This window comes from Silene latifolia, chromosome 6, assembly GCF_048544455.1.
Source record: "Silene latifolia isolate original U9 population chromosome 6, ASM4854445v1, whole genome shotgun sequence".
Classification (NCBI taxonomy): domain Eukaryota; kingdom Viridiplantae; phylum Streptophyta; class Magnoliopsida; order Caryophyllales; family Caryophyllaceae; genus Silene; species Silene latifolia.
Window position 1 is genome coordinate 120639718 of NC_133531.1, and position 19330 is coordinate 120659047.

Sequence of the window (19330 nt, forward strand, 5' to 3'; positions counted from 1 at the left end):
TTCAGCAATGTCCTCGACCATAGCGGGCCCATCAAGGGTAGACCCACTCCTCAAGATGATGGCATTAAGGGTCTCCTTTTGATCGGTCTGCGTCGGTAAATGTCTCGGAGCTCGAGTTGTATTCTTGCTAGCCAATTGAGAAATTTGGCTCTCTAACATTTTCATCCCGGCCTCTCTAGCTTGGGATTCTTTCAGCAATAGATTCTTCAATTCGACAAATTCGGAACCTTGGGATTGCTGCTGCTGCTGAGGGACATACGGAGGCTTTTGGAACTGTTGTTGCTTATGAGGGGGCACATAATTCTGTTGTTGCTGCGGCTGTGGAGGTGGAGTTGGATTTAGGACATTTTGGCTACTCCGCCTCAAGTTCGGATGGGTATTCGGCTCAAAATAAGTGTTTGTCTGCCAATAATGTTGAAAGGCAGCACAAGACTCAAAGGGACTAGGACAATTGTCTGAAACATGTCCCTCAGCTCCACATCTTTTACAGACGAAAGGACCGTGTGAAACAGCATTTACATGATAGATCCCTCCTTTTGAAGCTCCTCCCAACTCGTACTTATCAAATCTCGCCGTGAGAGCCTCTAATGCAGCTACAGAAGGAGATTCAGCAGCTCTCCTTTGATTTCCCCTGAAATTTTCATACTCTGCTTTATGGGTGGCCAAGTCATCAATGATTTTCCACCCCTTAGTTTCCCCCATATTCTCCTGGAATCTGCCACTAGCTGCCGCATCCAGGATAGCTCTCTGATCGTCATAGAGCCCGTTATAAAATTGATTGTACATGCTCCATTTCTCAAACCCATGATGAGGAATGGTTCGCACCAGCTTCTTAAAACTGACCCACGCCTCGTGAAAGTTCTCATAAGGACCCTGTTTAAAGCTCGTGATCTGAGCTCTAATGGCATTAGTCTTCGAGGCAGAGAAATACTTCTTGTAGAATGCTAGGGCCAAAGAATTCCAGTCAGTGATCCCATTAGCAGCTCAATCCAGGTCTCTGTACCACTCCCTTGCAGCATCACGGAGTGAGAATATAAACATAGTCTCTTTTACCTGGTCCTGGGTCACACCGGTTGGTGGGGGTATAGAGCAGCAATAGTCAATAAATATCTCCATATGCTTGGCTGCATCTTCATTTGCATCTCCCCCGAATTGGTTCCTCTCAACCAAGTTGATATAAGAAGGCTTCGGTTCGAATTTTCTATCTGCTCCCGGTAATTCGAATCCTTTGTAAAGATTCGCAGCTGTCGGCTCAGAATGACTGGCTATACTCGCTTCTTCAGCCATAACTTAAAAATCTGGAGATGTGACGGTCTCGACTGAAGAAGTGGAAAAAGGAGATTAAGGTGGATCCTCCTCGAATAACTCGTTCTCGTAAAAACTATAATGAGAACCAGGCTCTTCCTCTGAGTGTTGTTCTTGAAACAATCTCCTCTTCATGCGCAAAGTTCTCTCAATCTCAGGATCGAATGGTAGTAATTCACCACCCTGTGACATGCGCATAAGAATAAACTACAAAAAGAATATGAGAATAGTTTAAGGAACGAGTGTCCCTTAAACTAAGAAACAGACTAAAATAAAACAACTAAAAATTAGAACAATTGCCTCTCCGGCAACGGCGCCAAAATTTGATACCCGTCGTAAGGTGTCAAAAATAATATTTATAATTCCTAACTACAACTATAGATAGCGGTAGCAGGGTCGAACCACAGAGAGGCAGATGTAATTATTAGTTGTTCTATTTAAGTCTAAGGTAACAAATATGTGGGGGTTTGAGTTGAGTTGATCTATGACTAAAGGCAATGAAATATAAAGGCAAACTAAATAAATGTATGAATTCAAATATAAAAGGGGTACTAAGATGGTCGGTTCACTGTAGTTTCGGTGGCAGCATACTAAGTAAGTCTAAAACAATCACGTGAGACGGGAAAATAAGAACTCCTCTCGGTCCAGTCTTAACAGGTAGCATCTTTCGATCTCGCTACAGGTCCCTAATATCACTAATACTGACTTTCGTCCTGAAAAGTGACTAAAAACCTAAACTTTACCTATCTTTCGATCTCAGCATAGTTTAGTCATTTTAATTGGTAGCCTAACAACTTTCCCTATCTTTCGATCTAATAGGTCAGTCATTCCTAAGCATTCAACTTGTCGCGTGCACTCGATTCGTCAAATATAGAGTTTAAATCAATTAAAACGAAGGTAATCTCAACGTGGCCAGTCGATCGACCAGGGAACCCAGTCGATCGACCGGCGTGCGATTCAGGCCAAACAATTCTACGCCGCCTAATTCTACATATTCCCTACATCCTAGCACGAATAATTTAGCTACTCATGACTAATACGAAAATAACAACAAGATTAATGAAATAAACTACTGAATTCATGATTGAAATAATTAAATAAGAAAATAACATAAAACGATAATTTCGGCTTCGGGAAACTAACTAGCAATTTCTATACTACGAACGAAACAGAGTAAACTGAAATAAGATCAGAAGAATACCGTAAAAGCAGGAAGGAAGATCAAAAACCGAAATGCAAAAGTAAATTGTATTGAGTGATTAAAACTTTGAATGCCAAACCCTAATTAGTTCCCTAATAACTGAATAAAACTGGATCAAAAACTGAATGAATAAAGCTTAATGTCAGGTTACGTTATATAGGAATATAACGTAACATTATTCGCAAAACCTAATACACATTGGGCTTCCTTATTCTCGATCTTCTTATTCACGTCAGAATAGCGGCTTGGTCGATCGACCGTAAAAGGCAGTCGATCGACTGCTCTTCGCTAAACAGTAGCTACTGGAACTCGTGGGTTGGTCGATCGACTAAAGGCAGCGGTCGATCGACTGAAGTAGCTGATACTTGACTTCTAAATTCTTGATGCGGTCGTTTCTACACCAAAAATAAATACCTAAATTTATCGCTAATGAAGTCGGTAAGTAGGGTCGATCTCCACAGGAGGCTAAGTTGCTATCTATCTGTTTAATTCGGTCCGTCGGGGTGTCACGGTGGGGGTTTTCAATTGTGTTAACTAAACTAGAGATTAAAGCGAGAGAAATAAATAAGAGAAATTAACAGCAAGAGAGAAGGGAATATGCTAGGAGTCGGTCCACCGTGGCAGCTATCAGATCTTATACTATCGGGAATATTAAGGCGAATAGACTATTGATAAGAAGAGCTATGGTCGTCACCTTTCGGTCCTTAAACCGCCCTAGAGTGTAAAATGACTTAACTTTCGCCCTCACCGCAATACCCTATTGTAATTAGGCAAGCCTTCCCTTCCAATCTTTCGATCTAGGTCGGGGTTAACTAAAATTATTGGTCTCTGTATGTCACTCATTCGACCGATAACAATTAAATTGCCTAATACAATTCTTATCGCAAGACTAATCATTTAATACAATTAAAGCATTGCTACCACGGCTTCCCTAATCCTAACATACTAAGGGATTTAGCTACGCATAATTAAATAGAGAACAAGAAATAAAGAAATAACAATAAACATAAACAATAATTAAAGAAGAAAAGAAAGGAAAGAATTAATACTGAATTATTGATCCGGAAATTAAGAACAAAGTAGCAGTGTACAGTAACCGAGTAAGGGAAGAAGAGAAGAGAGGAAGAGCTCCCCCATTATGTCGACCTAACTCCTATTTATAACAAATTAGGAGTATAATTAAACCTAATGACGGAATATAAAGCTTAAAAGCCCGACCCGTAGCAAAGTCTACTCGATCGAGTAACTAAATCACTCGATCGAGCAAAGGCATAAAAGGAACTGGTCGATCGAAAGGAAATATAGTTGATCGAGTACTTATTCATCCTAAACCACTCGATCGAGAAGAAGTGGCTCTCGATCGAGCAAATGGGCTCTCGATCGAACAGAAATAGTTCTCGATCGAGCACTTCTCAGCGCGTAATTCCTGCTTCGCGCACTGAACTTCAAACGGCTGCCATTTCTTCGTTACTTGGTCAAACAGGGTGATTCTGGTGGCATTGGAAAGCTAAAAGGACAAACTTTCATCTCCAATTGGAATCACCTGAATATCTGTTGTAGAACCCGAGATATGGCTCTTACAAGCAGGAACTAGCAAATTGAAACACTCTCTTGGCTCGCCTAACTTCCTTACTCCAATGCGCATCTCAAAATAGCTTCATTCCCGCTCCAAATTCACTCTTCCTCCAAATGCATGCTAAAAGGATGGTAAAAGGCTTGATTTCACTACTTTTGGGTTCATTCCTGCAAATAAGACAAAACAAACCAAAGTAGCATATTCGGGGCATTTCGTAGCATAAAACCACGATAAAAGCATAAAGATACGCGCATAAATTAGGCTAAAAAGACTATATAAAATGCACGTATCAAATCTCCCCAAACCAAACCTTTACTCGTCCTCGAGTAAACTAAAATGCAACTAAAGGAACAGAAGAAGATAACTCAGAGCTAGCTACAAATGCCCGCTTAAGCCAATTTAATGCAAGCAAACCAACACTTATAGCAAAACAGTCAAATGCAAACGAGTTATAAGATGTTTATAATAAAGCTGAACCGTCGACCTTGCAAGACCTTTAATAGTGGACTCTCACGGGTCACTCTTCTCTCATGAAGCAAAGGGTAAGCATATGAATGTAAGAGAGAAGAAGAAAAATAGTCGCTCACCTAGACTACGACCCACATAGACATGCATGCAACTAATATGATAGACAATTCTAGCTACCATACACACATTCCAACCAAACGAGGTCCTGTCACAGCCGAGGGCTTACAAAAATATGGTAAAGTGAGGCAATGGGTAAGAAAAGGCAAAACAATTATGGGAATGTGGAGGTATAGGTGATCAAGCTAGTACCTAAACAAAACCATATATCAACATCCAATTCTCAACTCAATTATGGAATAAGCACATGCCCTTCACTTGGCATAAAACTCACCAAACCGAACCAAACATACTCCTCAAGTGATATAAGATAGAACATAGGAGCGAGAAGCAAATCAACCAAACAACATCTTTTTTTTCTTTTCTTTTCTTTCTATTTCTTTCGGTTTCTTCTTTTTCATTCCCTTTTTTTTTCATTTTTCTTTTTCTTTCTATCGATTCTTTTTTTTCAACTTCTTTTTCACGTTTTTTTTTTCAACTCCTTTTCTTCATAAATACCAACTCCAAAACAATAGATACAAGCCAAACTTGATACAATGAAATATGTACCGCAAAACAACAATCTAGACTAGCTTGACAAGGCAGGCTAAATTTGGATGTAGCTAAAGGGTCAACTGGCAAATTTGGCTAATGTGGAGTTAAATGGGTAAAAATGAAAGAAAGGGAATGTAAGCACCTCCCTGCATGTGACACCAACCACTAACCCGAATGTATGACAGCAAAAAGTAATTGAATTTCATATATGTGCAAATTGATGATACATGATATGCAAGGAGTAACTACTCACAATCCTACATGAAACTGGTCGTAAATGACACCAGTTTATAAGGCTCTAATCCTTAGAAATTATAAGTAGGTTGCCAAAATATCAGGTCAAGTCTATTCGTTCAGCTAAATTAAACATTAACTCGTAGATATGCAATAAGACAGAGCTAAAAGATAACAGTTCAATGCAAGGCTTAAGCAAAAAGACAAATGCAGTGCAATATCATCATTGAAATCTACCGTTCCGACTCAACCTATATGCGAAAATAAACATGAATTTTTTTGAATTTTTAACAATTTTTTTGAATTTTTTATGGAATTTTAAAATTTTATGAAATAAATAACAATGCAAACAGAAAATTAAACGTGATAAGTAAAATGCAAATAAAAACAATATGGAGACACGAGATATGGATGCATAACCTCCCCAAACCAAACCGTACAATGCCCCCATTGTACCCAAACATGGAAAGGAAATGCAAACTAAAGGAAGAAAAGAGTAAGAGCGGAAAACTCACAAGATAGCGCGAATAAGGGGACCTCCCCAAACCGACCATGAAATGGGAGGTTGCTAAGACCCGGAAAACCGTCTCAGGAAGCTAATCCAAGTCAATAACACTCGATATCCGTCCAACAGTGGTCGATCGAGTGAATGGGCGCTCAAAAACTGCTCGATCGAGTGGTGATGTGGTCGATCGAGTGGTAATGTTTCTGCAGGTGGTCGATCGAGTGATGCTCGATGAATTCCTGCAAAATGCAATTAAAACAGCCCGCAACTAACCAAAACAAGCATACTGAGAAAGTTTTATGGTATAAGAACCATTTATTACAACTGAAAATGAAATAAAAACAAAATAAAATCTCCGGGTTGCCTCCCGGGTAGCGCTAGCTTCAGACAGGTCCCAGCTCGACCTTCTTTTTCTTCGAGCCTCTCTAATTAATCACCATCAAAACAGCTCAAAGCACGCAGCATTAAATCATAAGCCTGCGCATGTGCTACACAACAGCATAAGTAGCACCAAAGTGGATTACAGAAATAGGAAATAAAAATATGTAAACATTTAAGTCTAACAAATTTCCTATGGGCGCTCCTAAATTTGTCCACAAAATATAGGAGCGCGGGAGCAGTCGCCAATGAAATAGGGTATCGTCTCAGATTAATGAACTTGAAATGATAAGGACGGTGAAAAATCTTTAAATTAATCGACCACATGAGAGGAGGTATAACCTTAAAAGAAATAGCGCGAGTCAATCGAGGCAATATACTATTAAAGCGAACAATAATAAAGTTATCGTTTACTACCTCAGGTTGGTTGCTCTCAACAACGGAATCACTGACAAAGGAATGGATTACCTCATCCGTGCGAGGAACAATTACCGTCTCAGCTGCTTCTTCATCAACCTCCTCAGTGGAATCCATCCCGTAAATCGCAGCTTCAAGTGTATCCGACTCGGCTGTGAATAAGGGAGGTTCACCGTAATCTTCATCATCGTCAAACCCGTCATCCAATATGAACCCAAGTGACGAATAAAAGCTCCCATCAATGGCCAATTCAGTCAATCGAGCGAATTGCTCACTCGATCGACCAAGTTCCTTCCGCACCTCACTCGATCGAGTAACAAAATCACTCGATCGAGTACTATCCTCCTGTCTGTCACTCGATCGAGCAGAATGTTCACTCGATCGAGCACTTTCTCCTGGAAAATCACTCGATCGACCAATAATAGTCACTCGATCGAGTGATTCCTCCTGGACAGCGCGGTATCCCCTGCATGCATTCTGGAAATACGATAGAAAGTCGTCATCCGAAATATAGAAATCATTTTCAGCATTGGGCAACGCGGGTTCTTCATGGGAAAAACCGCTCTTGGTCAAGCACACCTCTTTTGATTTCCGTTCATCCAACCCAGCTGTTAACCGAGCAATTTGGACTCAGAACTCAAAGCAATTTCGGTGACTTGAGCACCCACATGTCTACCAAATTCCAGAATTAAGGATTTGACTCGCGGTTTCTTTTTCTCCATATCACGAGGATCTTCTTGCGGTGGCCATTGATGGGGTGGATGTGGCGGCACAACTACTGTTTGCATTGTGCTCAAGAACACCACATCCCCAAGATTTCTTCCTTTCCCCTCTAGCAGGTTTCTCAGCTTGGGCTTCAAACTGAGCAATTAGTCGGGAAACAGATGTCATCTTGGCAAGAGGGATCGAAGGTACTCAAGCCCTCCCTTCGATAATCTCCTCGTGCTTTGTCTAATAAACCCGTGAGCCTATCAAAACAAAGCACTAAAGAGAAAGATAAGAACAGCCTCAAGGTACTTAGTCTTCCCTTGAAGCGAAAGGACAAACAAAATAAAACAGATAAAAAGCGTCGCCTCCCCGGCAACGGCGCCAAAATTTGATGCGGTCGTTTCTACACCAAAAATAAATACCTAAGTTACTGCTAACAGAAGTCAGCGGTAAGTAGGGTCGATCTCCACAGGGAGGCTAAGTTGCTATCTATCTGTTTAATTCGGTCTGTCAGGGTGTCACAGTGTGGGGGTTTTCAATTGTGTTAACTAAACTAGAGATTAAAGCGAGAGAAATAAATAAGAGAAATTAACAGCAAGAGAGAAGGGAATATGCTAGGAGTCGGTCCACCGTGGCAGCTATCAGATCTTATACTATCGGGAATATTAAGGCGAATAGACTATTGATAAGAAGAGCTATGGTCGTCACCTTTCGGTCCTTAAACCGCCCTAGAGTGTAAACAGCTTAACTTTCGCCCTCACTGCAATACCCTATTGTAATTAGGCAAGCCTTCCCTTCCAATCTTTCGATCTAGGTCGGGGTTAACTAAAATTATTGGTCTCCTGTATGTCACTCATTCGACCTGATAACAATTAAATTGCCTAATACAATTCTATCGCAAGACTAATCTGTTTAATACAATTAAAGCATTGCTACCACGGCTTCCCTAATCCTAATATACTAAGGGATTTAGCTACGCATAATTAAATAGAGAACAAGAAATAAAGAAATAACAATAAACATAAACAATAATTAAAGAAGAAAAGAAAGGAAATAATTAATACTGAATTATTGATCCGGAAATTAAGAACAAAGTAGCAGTGTACAGTAACCGAGTAAGGGAAGAAGAGAAGAGAGGAAGAGCTCCCCCATTATGTCGACCTAACTCCTATTTATAACAAATTAGGAGTATAATTAAACCTAATGACGGAATATAAAGCTTAAAAGCCCAGCCCGTAGCAAAGTCTACTCGATCGAGTAACTAAATCACTCGATCGAGCAAAGGCATAAAAGGAACTGGTCGATCGAAAGGAAATATAGTTGATCGAGTACTTATTCATCCTAAACCACTCGATCGAGAAGAAGTGGCTCTCGATCGAGCAAATGGGCTCTCGATCGAACAGAAATAGTTCTCGATCGAGCACTTCTCAGCGCGTAATTCCTGCTTCGCGCACTGAACTTCAAACGGCTGCCATTTCTTCGTTACTTGGTCAAACAGGGTGATTCTGGTGGCATTGGAAAGCTAAAAGGACAAACTTTCATCTCCAATTGGAATCACCTGAATATCTGTTGTAGAACCCGAGATATGGCTCTTACAAGCAGGAACTAGCAAATTGAAACACTCTCTTGGCTCGCCTAACTTCCTTACTCCAATGCGCATCTCAAAATAGCTTCATTCCCGCTCCAAATTCACTCTTCCTCCAAATGCATGCTAAAAGGATGGTAAAAGGCTTGATTTCACTACTTTTGGGTTCATTCCTGCAAATAAGACAAAACAAACCAAAGTAGCATATTCGGGGCATTTCGTAGCATAAAACCACGATAAAAGCATAAAGATACGCGCATAAATTAGGCTAAAAAGACTATATAAAATGCACGTATCAATTCTCGTGGATTTGTCTTTCGGACCTCGAAATGCGCACCAAGCTCGTTCCTTGAGTAAATACTTCACGTCAAATGCAATGCAAGGTACTCGGGAGTGGATTTAGCTTGATTTTCTACTCATTTCCGCATAAATCTGCAATATTACATAAAAATACGAAAGTAGATGAAATGGGGCAAATAGTAGCATAAACTACATAAATGAGCTCTGAAATGCGTGTAAAATAGGGTGTAAAACATCATATAAAGGACACGCATTAGTGATTAGGGAACGTTTATTTTTTTTTTAGGGTTAGAAATGATTAACGAAAACTGATTATGTGATTATATAACTGCCAAGACATTCTAATCAAACCGTGAAGAACACGTCCCCAGACTGGGCACTCGGCCGAGTATGCAATAATCGACCGAATGCCTCACTGACTTGGTCGAGTGACCCCTAGGCAGATGTCTGACCAAACACAAGTCTACTTTACTCGGTCGAGTACAACGCACTCGACCGAATACCCGGCTATAAGAATACGTAGTATTACAGTCTTTCCTCCTTAAAAAAGAACTTCGTCCTCGCAGTTCAAACTCATAAATACACAACAAAACCCCTTTCTTATAATCCCAACACCCACTCACCTAGCCTCCATAATACTGTCAAATACCAACAACACTAGCACCAACGCACATCTAACACTTTCTTACTTATCATATCGCCACTAATAAATCCAAAAACAATAATTCACCAAGCAAGAACACTAACGGAATGAAATGTTACATTCTACCACCCTTAAAAAAAGGTTACATCCTCATCACCGAACTTATATCTGAACAACTAAATACCAATCGTACAACCACAATGGAGAATATCAACTAAACAAGCTTATTTCCACACAACCATGCTGCTAGAATCTTCAAAACACTTCAAGTCAACGTTATAACAATATAACCCTTATCTTCACAATTATAACATTGTAAATTTAATATGAAAATAAGAACTTAACAAATGCAGAGTGTTAGATAAGATCAAACCATGAAATAAATTAATAACCACACATGATGAATAGATATTATGTCAACAATGCACATATGAAAATATTAAGGCAATATAAAGTCACATTGTTAACGAAATCGTAAAATAACGGAAACAAACAACACACTCTACTCCCGTAAAAGCAACTTCGTCCCGAAGTATTTTAGCGAATACTTACCCATTCATACCATCACATAAACAACAAATTGAGTCGTTAACCACGATTTACTCATACCTCAATTCATACAAAGTTACATAATGCATGCTAGGTATTTCTATTCTCAGTCTTTGTTTTGGAGTAGCATTCTCACTTGTAGGGATGTGCTTGTTCAAGCTCCTGAGGCTGTGCTGTTACAAAACTGTTGTTGAGCCGGAGCAATTTTAAAACTCAGGTTTATGATCTTCTAAGACCTAAAGGATTCTCATTCACAAACACATAAAACATTGGGAGACTCTTTAAATTATCCAAAGAACTTGGTGTTCGGGTTCTTAGCTACACAGTGTAAGCTCCCCACTATTGACATGCTGTGTAATAGTCTATTATTCCTGGTAAGCAGATGCTCTTTATGTGTGTACCATTTTGAGTCAGTATCAAATATTTTCTTTGAGCGTCCATTTTCAACTTCTGTTTAGTGTGTTGTGGTTTTATGGATCAGAGCTACTTCATTTGTTCAGTTGAAACACATACTTAACTGGTATATGTCTCATAACAGAGGAAAAAGCTGGAATAAAAAGCAGCGAATGTGTGTTTTCATGTGTGCTATCTATCTTATTTGGAATGAGAGAAATAGGAGAATTTTTCAAGATGTTAGGAATGTCCCAACCACACTTGTTTGGAAAAATAAGTACTTGATTTTATTCGTTCAAGCAATGTAGAAGCTTTTGAAACTTTAGCATAATAGCTTTTTTCGATTGTACTTTAATTTTCTTATTTAGGTAGCCACACTGACTATCCTTGTAGATTGGAACAGGATTTGTAATTATTCATTTTCATATTAATGTAACGATCCGAGCGTTCTCGAAAAAAAAAAACTAACATATGGATCTTTTTTTTGAGGTAATATAATCTTCATGGTACTAAAGTTACTCAAATTTGTCAGAAATCAATAAAATATCATATTAGTTGATTTTATAAACGTATCAATATTGGTCAAATTGGTATGCAATTATTTGTTTCCAAGCTAACAACAAAAGTGAATAACTAGATTTGGTTAACATATGTTTGGGGTTATGCTATATAAATATCACACATGTGTACATCAGAACTCACTTCAATAAGATCAAATTATAATAACAAAATAAGAAGATAGTACATTAGAAAAAATGGAGTTTCTAAGTTCTTTGAAGTCAATTTTGTTCCTTGTTCTAATAGTTACATCAAGTTTGTTATTTTTCTATTCCTATTTATGCATTATCTTCATTAGCATTTTCAAATATGCAATTCATAAAACATCTTACTTATTGCTCTTAGTCTTTCAACTTGCTGTAACTTACCTTGTCATTGTTATTTGTAAAAAGATTATTAATTATAACCAAAATATTCAGTGTCAAAATTTTCTAATTAATTTTGACGACATTTTATCTTTTATATAACTAACACATGGTTTCTAAAAATTCGATCGAGATTTTTATATTCGTTTTTCATTTGGCTAAGTTTTTTTTTCTTTTATCTTTTATATAATTCAAACATATTTTGTCATCTTAATTATAGTAGTGGAATCAAGTTTACGTCAGACAAAGTCGTAATTTTCTCGATTTGCTTATTGGGAAAATAATTAGGCTTACCTAAGTTTTAGTTTTTATAAAATTATTCGTTAATTTCAGTTAATAATAAATTATTTAAACTTGTTATACAAATATGTATTTCTTAAAATTAATCATATTATTGCATGCTTATCAGTTTTCTTCAGTGAAGTAGATTCGAGTTCGTTGAATGATGATTTTGGAGGAAAGGATACTATTAGTAAGAACCTGATAATAAGCATTAAACCGTGTCAACAAAATAGTGATTGTACTGATTATTCGATTAAGTTTTGTAACCCCGCAAGAAGATGTTTTGGGCGCTGTGGTGAGGGTTATTGTCGTTGTACTGGTATATGTGGTGTCACCTATTAGTTTCTTCAACACATTTTTTTAATAACTAATATATGTTACTAGTCACATGCACATGTATATTCATATATTTAAGGTATGGTGACTTAATCAAGTGATGAATTTGCTCTACTATTTTTTGGAAAACAAAAATAGCTTTAATGACTATAGTTTGTACTTTAGTATCATTGATATCACTTAATCAATTGAAAATATATGTGAAACATAAAGAAATTAAAATATCTCGGTGTACAACTAAGTTAAATTTGCCTACATGTTATTATATATTCATCTGCTTATATTATTGACAGCTCAACTACAAAAAGTACAATAGAAGGAACATCGATAAATCAACAAAATTATACCAGAACAACATTCAAAAGAAATAAATAAAACATTCCTTTAATTTTAGCAATTATAGTTGTGCACACCGGGTATATTTCTCATATAGGGAATCACACTTCATACAATCACTCATCATATTTTAATATTATATAAATATAATTAGCAAATACCATTTGTAGAAAACGCATACATTGATATTACTTATATCTATTGGAAAATTAAATAAATCATGGGTCAAAGGTCACAAGCATTATAATTAAGTGAGATTGTTAGAGCTTAAGAAGGTTCTTTTGAAACACATTCTCCAAAAAGTTTCATCAAATTTAAATGGATTTAGATGAATGTGATGAATATTGTGCATAGAAACTTAAATAATGTCACAAGAAACGGCATCATTTGAAAAATGAGGTTTTAATGAAATAGTAATTTGTAATGAGTTATAAAAAGGAAATATATTTTCATTGTCATGGCTAGAGTCTGATCACGTCATAGTGATATGTGAATCCCCATGCCGATGCATCATAGTGTTGATCGTTTAAGACGACATGAATAATCGTGATGCCCTAATTAACATTGTTTTTTATTTTTTTAAAAGACCTAATTATCATTGATGTGAAATACGGATCTTGTTTGATGCCATACAAGTATAAAAACAGCATTAAGAGCAAAAGAGGTAAAGAAATTGTGCCATATTATTTTATAGGTAAAGATGGAAATAAGATGATATACAATGATGTATTGGCCATAATAACTAATAATGAGCATTTTTTATATCCAGTATAACTGACACTTTTCGAAACCGAGTGCGACCACGTCTTTTGCATGATGGGTAGAAGTTACTTATATAAATATATAAAGTAAATTGTGCTTCTGATTCTTTTCTTACCTAGATGGTCTACATTCAATGAGTAGAAGACACATACTATATATGTTATATTTAGATCGGTTTGAAAAATAACATGTTTAAGTTAAGATGGGAAATGGGTTAGCCGCAACTCTTACCGATAGCTCTATAAAATTACAATTACAACATAGGTCGTATTATTATCAAAGATGTGTATACAAATAATGACTAACAATTGAAAATATAACCCAAAAGATGATAATATGTATACACTAGTTTTGGGGCCTGATCCATTCCGGACTAAATAAACTTAACTTTTAAAATTTAATTCATATGAAATTTAATAGCATTGACTTGCCTAATCCATAATTGTTTCTAATATATCAAGTAGATGATAATATGTATACACCATCTCGGTTGCCCGAGGTAGTACATATCAAGTAGACTATAATGAAATAATTATTAAGATAATTAAAGTTTAGTTGATTATATAAACTAAAACAAAAAAAATACAACTGTAAATCCAAAGTATTAGAATATCTAAGACTCGACATAAGCTATAAAACTAATATGCATCGTGTGTGTCCCGTCTAATCCCACATACAAGCTCAACATCATTACTTGCTAGACTCACTGCTCACCATTCCCATAATGGATCGCCACGATTTTGATAACAATTGAAGGGTGTCAGTATGATTAGACAAACATCAAAAACAATCACAAGAATAATCAACATAAGTTAACACACCAATATCCACCACCTCCAAACTCCAAGATCCACAAATGGCTCTCATCGCAATAGGTACCGACACCACTAGTGGTAGACTGCAGCCTTGCCACCTAATAAAGGCCCACTCGTCGCAAGGAGCGAATCCATATCATTAATGTTGACATCCCCCTTGTGACGGGAGCCACTAGAGGCGAACATAGGGATGAAAACCATCTCCCGACAATGGCTTCACAATCAATACCAATAAACACCTCCATCAACCACAGATACGATATCACAATAATCACAATTAATCAACCACAATATCAATCAATACAACAACGGTATAATCATACTATGTAGGGAAACCCTACCTTTTCGCAATCCAAGCACGCACAAGTAATCGCAATAGTAATCCATCATAAGACCATCACCTACAAATAATAATCACATACAATTAATACTACCCCTCAATAATCAATCGAATGCCTAGTTACCAATTCCCCCAAATCCCCCAAAATTAGGGTTATGTCTTCTATAAACAAAAGAATAGAGATCGAGACTTACAACAACAATTAACATAACGTAATATGAAATCCGACAACTAAAGCTAGATCCTTGATAGGTTGATGATTAGAGTAATTAGGGAGAGTTTAGAGAAGTTTTTTAGGGTAAGAAATGATTAACGAAAACTGATTATGTGATTATATAACTGCCAAATCATTCTAATCAAACCGTGAAGAACGCGTCCCCAGACCGGGCACTCGGCCGAGTACGCAATAATCGACTTAATGCCTTACTGACTTGGTCGAGTGACCCCTAGGCAGATGTCTGACCAAACACAAGTCTACTTTACTCGGTCGTGTACAACCTACTCGACCGAATACCCGACTATCAGAACACGTAGTATTACAGTCTTCCCTCCTAACTTCGTCCTCGCAGTTCACACTCATATATGCACAACAAAACCCTCTTCCTCTAATCCCAATACCCACTCACCTAACAACCATAATACTGTCAAATACCAATAACACTAGTACCAACGCACATCTAACACTTTCTTATTTATCATATCACCACTAATAAATCCAAAAAAAATAATTCACCAAGCAAGAACATTAACGGAATGAAATGTTACATTCTACCATCCTTAAAAACAAGTTACGTCCTCATCACCGAACTCATATCTGAACAACTAAATACCAATCGTACAACCAGAATGGATAATACCAACTAAATAAGGTTACTCCCACACAACCATGCTGCTAGAATCTTTACAACACTTCAAGCCAATGTTATACCAATATAACCCTTATCTTCACAATTATAACATTGTAAATTTAATATGAAAATAAGAACTTAACAAATGCAGAGTGTTAGACAAGATCAAACCATGAAATAAATTAACACCCACACATTATGAATAGATTTGATGTCAACAATGCACATATGAAAATATTAAGGCAATTTATAGTCTTACTGGTAACGAAATTATAAAATAACGGAAACAAACAACACACTCTACTCCCATAAAAGCAACTTCGTCCCGAAGTATTTTAGCGAATACTTACCCATTCATACCATCACATAAACTACTAATTGTGTCGTTAACCACGATTTACTCATACCTCAATTCATACAAAGTTACATAATGCAAGCTAGGTATTTCTATTCTCACTCTTTGTTTTGGAGTAGCATTCTCACTTGTAGAGATGTGCTTGTTCAAGCTGCTGAGGCTTTGCTGTTACAAAACTGTTGTTGAGCCGGAGCAATTTTAAAACTCAGGTTTGTGATCTTCTAAGACCTAAAGGATTATCCTTCACAAACACATAAAACATTGGGAGACTCTTTAAATTATCTAAAGCACTTGGTGTTTGGGTTCTTAGCTACACAGTGTAAACTCCCCACTATTAACATGTTGTGTGTAAATACCTCATTTCTGCACCTCCTGCCAACCACCCAGTGATGATTGAGCCACATGTTTGATACGCGGAACGATTTTATGATAATTCGTAAGTTCATCAAGAAGTAATAGCTTTAACACTCGAGTCAACCTCATGGTCGTCATCTACGCACCAATACGGTCGTTTTGACAGTAATTTAGAGTTCATTTGGAGTCCGGGTCAAAAACCACTTCATTTTCTATAAACCATTAAAAATGCCGAGTCGGAATGTTCTAGAAGGTTCTAGAATTCTCTAGATACGTATTCCTAAGTTAATTTAATATCTTAAGGAATTATCTTCCGTATATTGTATTTCACGGAATAAGGAAGTGTATAACTACCAAAATTCCATAAAAAAACGCGGAAATCTTTCTTGCTGAGGAGGAAAACTCCGGGGACATGACGCAGTAGGTGTTGCGCCTCTTCCAAGAGTCACAGTGGCTGCTGCTGTGGACACGGGCCACATGCACGCCAGGCCAATCTGTGGACGTGCATCGGTCTCTTGAAAGCCACGCACGGCGGCGTAAAAATGCTTTCGACCGGATCGCTTTAGATCGGTCGGTTTCATCTCGGCAAGGGCCGTGAAACGATGTTGAGATGTTTGGAGTCACCACCAAGCAATTATGGGATGCCTGGAACCCGTTCGAAATCCGCTTTATATCTCGGTCAAATGAAGCACAAAGGAGTGTTTGACATAGGTACTAAAGATAAGGACTCGTCCCCCTTTTAGCATTCTATGCCTAAAATGACTCTCGTACACCCTGGATAAGGCCATTCACTATCCAAAGGTTCTGAGTACAAGGTGAGGGTACGTATTGGGAAGCCCTTTAATCGGACACCCAATCTCGCCCGCGTTAGCGTCCTCAACTAATCGATCGTGGTTGTTTAAGTGCAAAAGTTGATAAAACGGTTAAAATGCATGAATGCACATCCAAAAGTCTTAACCTAACATGTGATAATTTCCTAAGTCGTTTTGTTTATCCATGTACCAAGAAATTTGTGTCAAAGTTGGATTTAGATTGATTTGCATGTGAATACGGAAATTAAACATCCATTTATTAAATTCGGATTATGATGCTTAACACGATCCATTTATTTGAAAAAAGTGTGTTTAAAAGATAAAGTATAAAATGTAAGCTTGAGAATCTGATCTGTCATGTATTCGGATTAACCATAATCGGGATCGTCCTAAACAAGTGCTAAAAACGAAACGGAACAGTGCCAGGAAGCCAATTGGGGCGCGAGCCTATTGGCGAGGGAACAAGGTCTGTCCAGGTTTTGAAATGTGAAAACAGGCGGCCTCTTGGGGCGCGATCCATGAGTCGACCTAAGGGGGTGCCTCCTGGTTGTTAAAAAGGTTGTTTAAAACCGTTTTTTGTGATTAATGATTTGCAAGTATGATTTCCCAGACTCGGAATAATTACTGTTATGTTAGTAATATTCGTTGTCGGATTTGCAAGTTTGAAAAGCATAGTAAAATGTGTAAAAGGAAAATGTTTGATTTGAACTAATTATGTAAAGTTCAATTATTTGTAATTAGTCAAGTTTGTCATCGTATTCGGATTAAACCGACATGGTATAAAGAACCAAGGATGATTATGAATTATGACTAATATATTTGCAAATGTAAATAAATGAGAAAAATGGTAAACAAAATAAAAGGGGGTTAAAATACCCTTTAATTTGTAATTAACCAATAATATCGTCGGGTCACGGAATAAACCGTCATGGTATAAAGAACCAAGGACGATTTTTGTAATGGTCAAAATATGTTTATCATAAAAATGAAATAAAATGGTAAATAAAAGAAAAGGATTTCCTTTAAAATGTAATTAACCAATTAACATCACCGAGTCACGGATTTAAACGTCATGGTATATGGAACCAAGGGTGATTATGATTTATGGTTAAAAAGTTTGTCATAAAACTGATTTGGAACATTTGAAATGGTAAAAACCGATTGCAAATAAGAAATGAAATAAAGAGGAAAGACGAGAACAAACATGTTTGAGTCTGACCCGAGACCCACAAGAGGCACGAGCCTCTTTGCATAGCAAAGGGCTTCTGTCTTGGGCCAAAACTCGGTTTTGGCTCGTCTAACCTATATTTGAATCATGTTATGCATTGTTCATGCATATAAACTCATAAAAACAGTAAGGACATAAAATAAATGAATTGTTTACACCCTCAAACTTACGTGTATTGATGTTTGCGATGTAGACGACTTTAGAGACGGTTTTCTCGTAGCGACTACTCACGATCAAAGAAGTTTAAAAGAGTGCCTTAAAAAAGGATTTTGTTTTGAAAATATGTTAATTAAAACATGTTGATTGATGAATTGAGTTGGTCGAATGGTTCGGTCGAATGCACGGCGATGGTACCAAACAATATGTGTAAGGCTTGTGTTTACGATCGGTAGGTCGTAAACACGTGTCGATTTTATGACTTAAGAAGTCGGGTCTAGAAGTTTAAGAGAGAGCTGAGGGGGCGGACACTCGCGTGAGAATTTTGTTGTGTGAAGGTTGGTATTTATAGAGAAATGTGGGATGGTAGGTCGGCTGAGTTTGCTTAGGGGCTAAGCAGACTCCTACTTTAGGCGCGAGCCACCTAGTGACTGAAAGGGGTGTACTGTCCCTTTCAATTTGGACGTGGCCTTTGCTCTATCTATTACTTGGTTGGTTTGATTTATGGTAACCAAATGAGATGTCGTGTAACAATATGGGCATCTAATAAGATGATTTTGGGTGTTACTTGAGGTAGGCGTTTTGTGTGCTTGACTCGGGTTTGACCCGTGTGAGTCTGGATTTGAATTTTGAGTTGGTTTTTGGCTCGGTGGTCGGTTTTTACTCTAAGTAAGGTCATTTTAATGGAAATGACACGATAAAGACATTCATGGCATTATTTTTGACATTCGAGGTTTGGGTTAACTCGGATTGACTCAGGTTGACTCGAGCTTCGGGTTTTTGAGTCGGTTTTGGGTTCGAAGATGGTTTTGACTCTAATTAAGGTCATCTTAATGGAAATGACATGATAAAGGCATTCATGACATTATT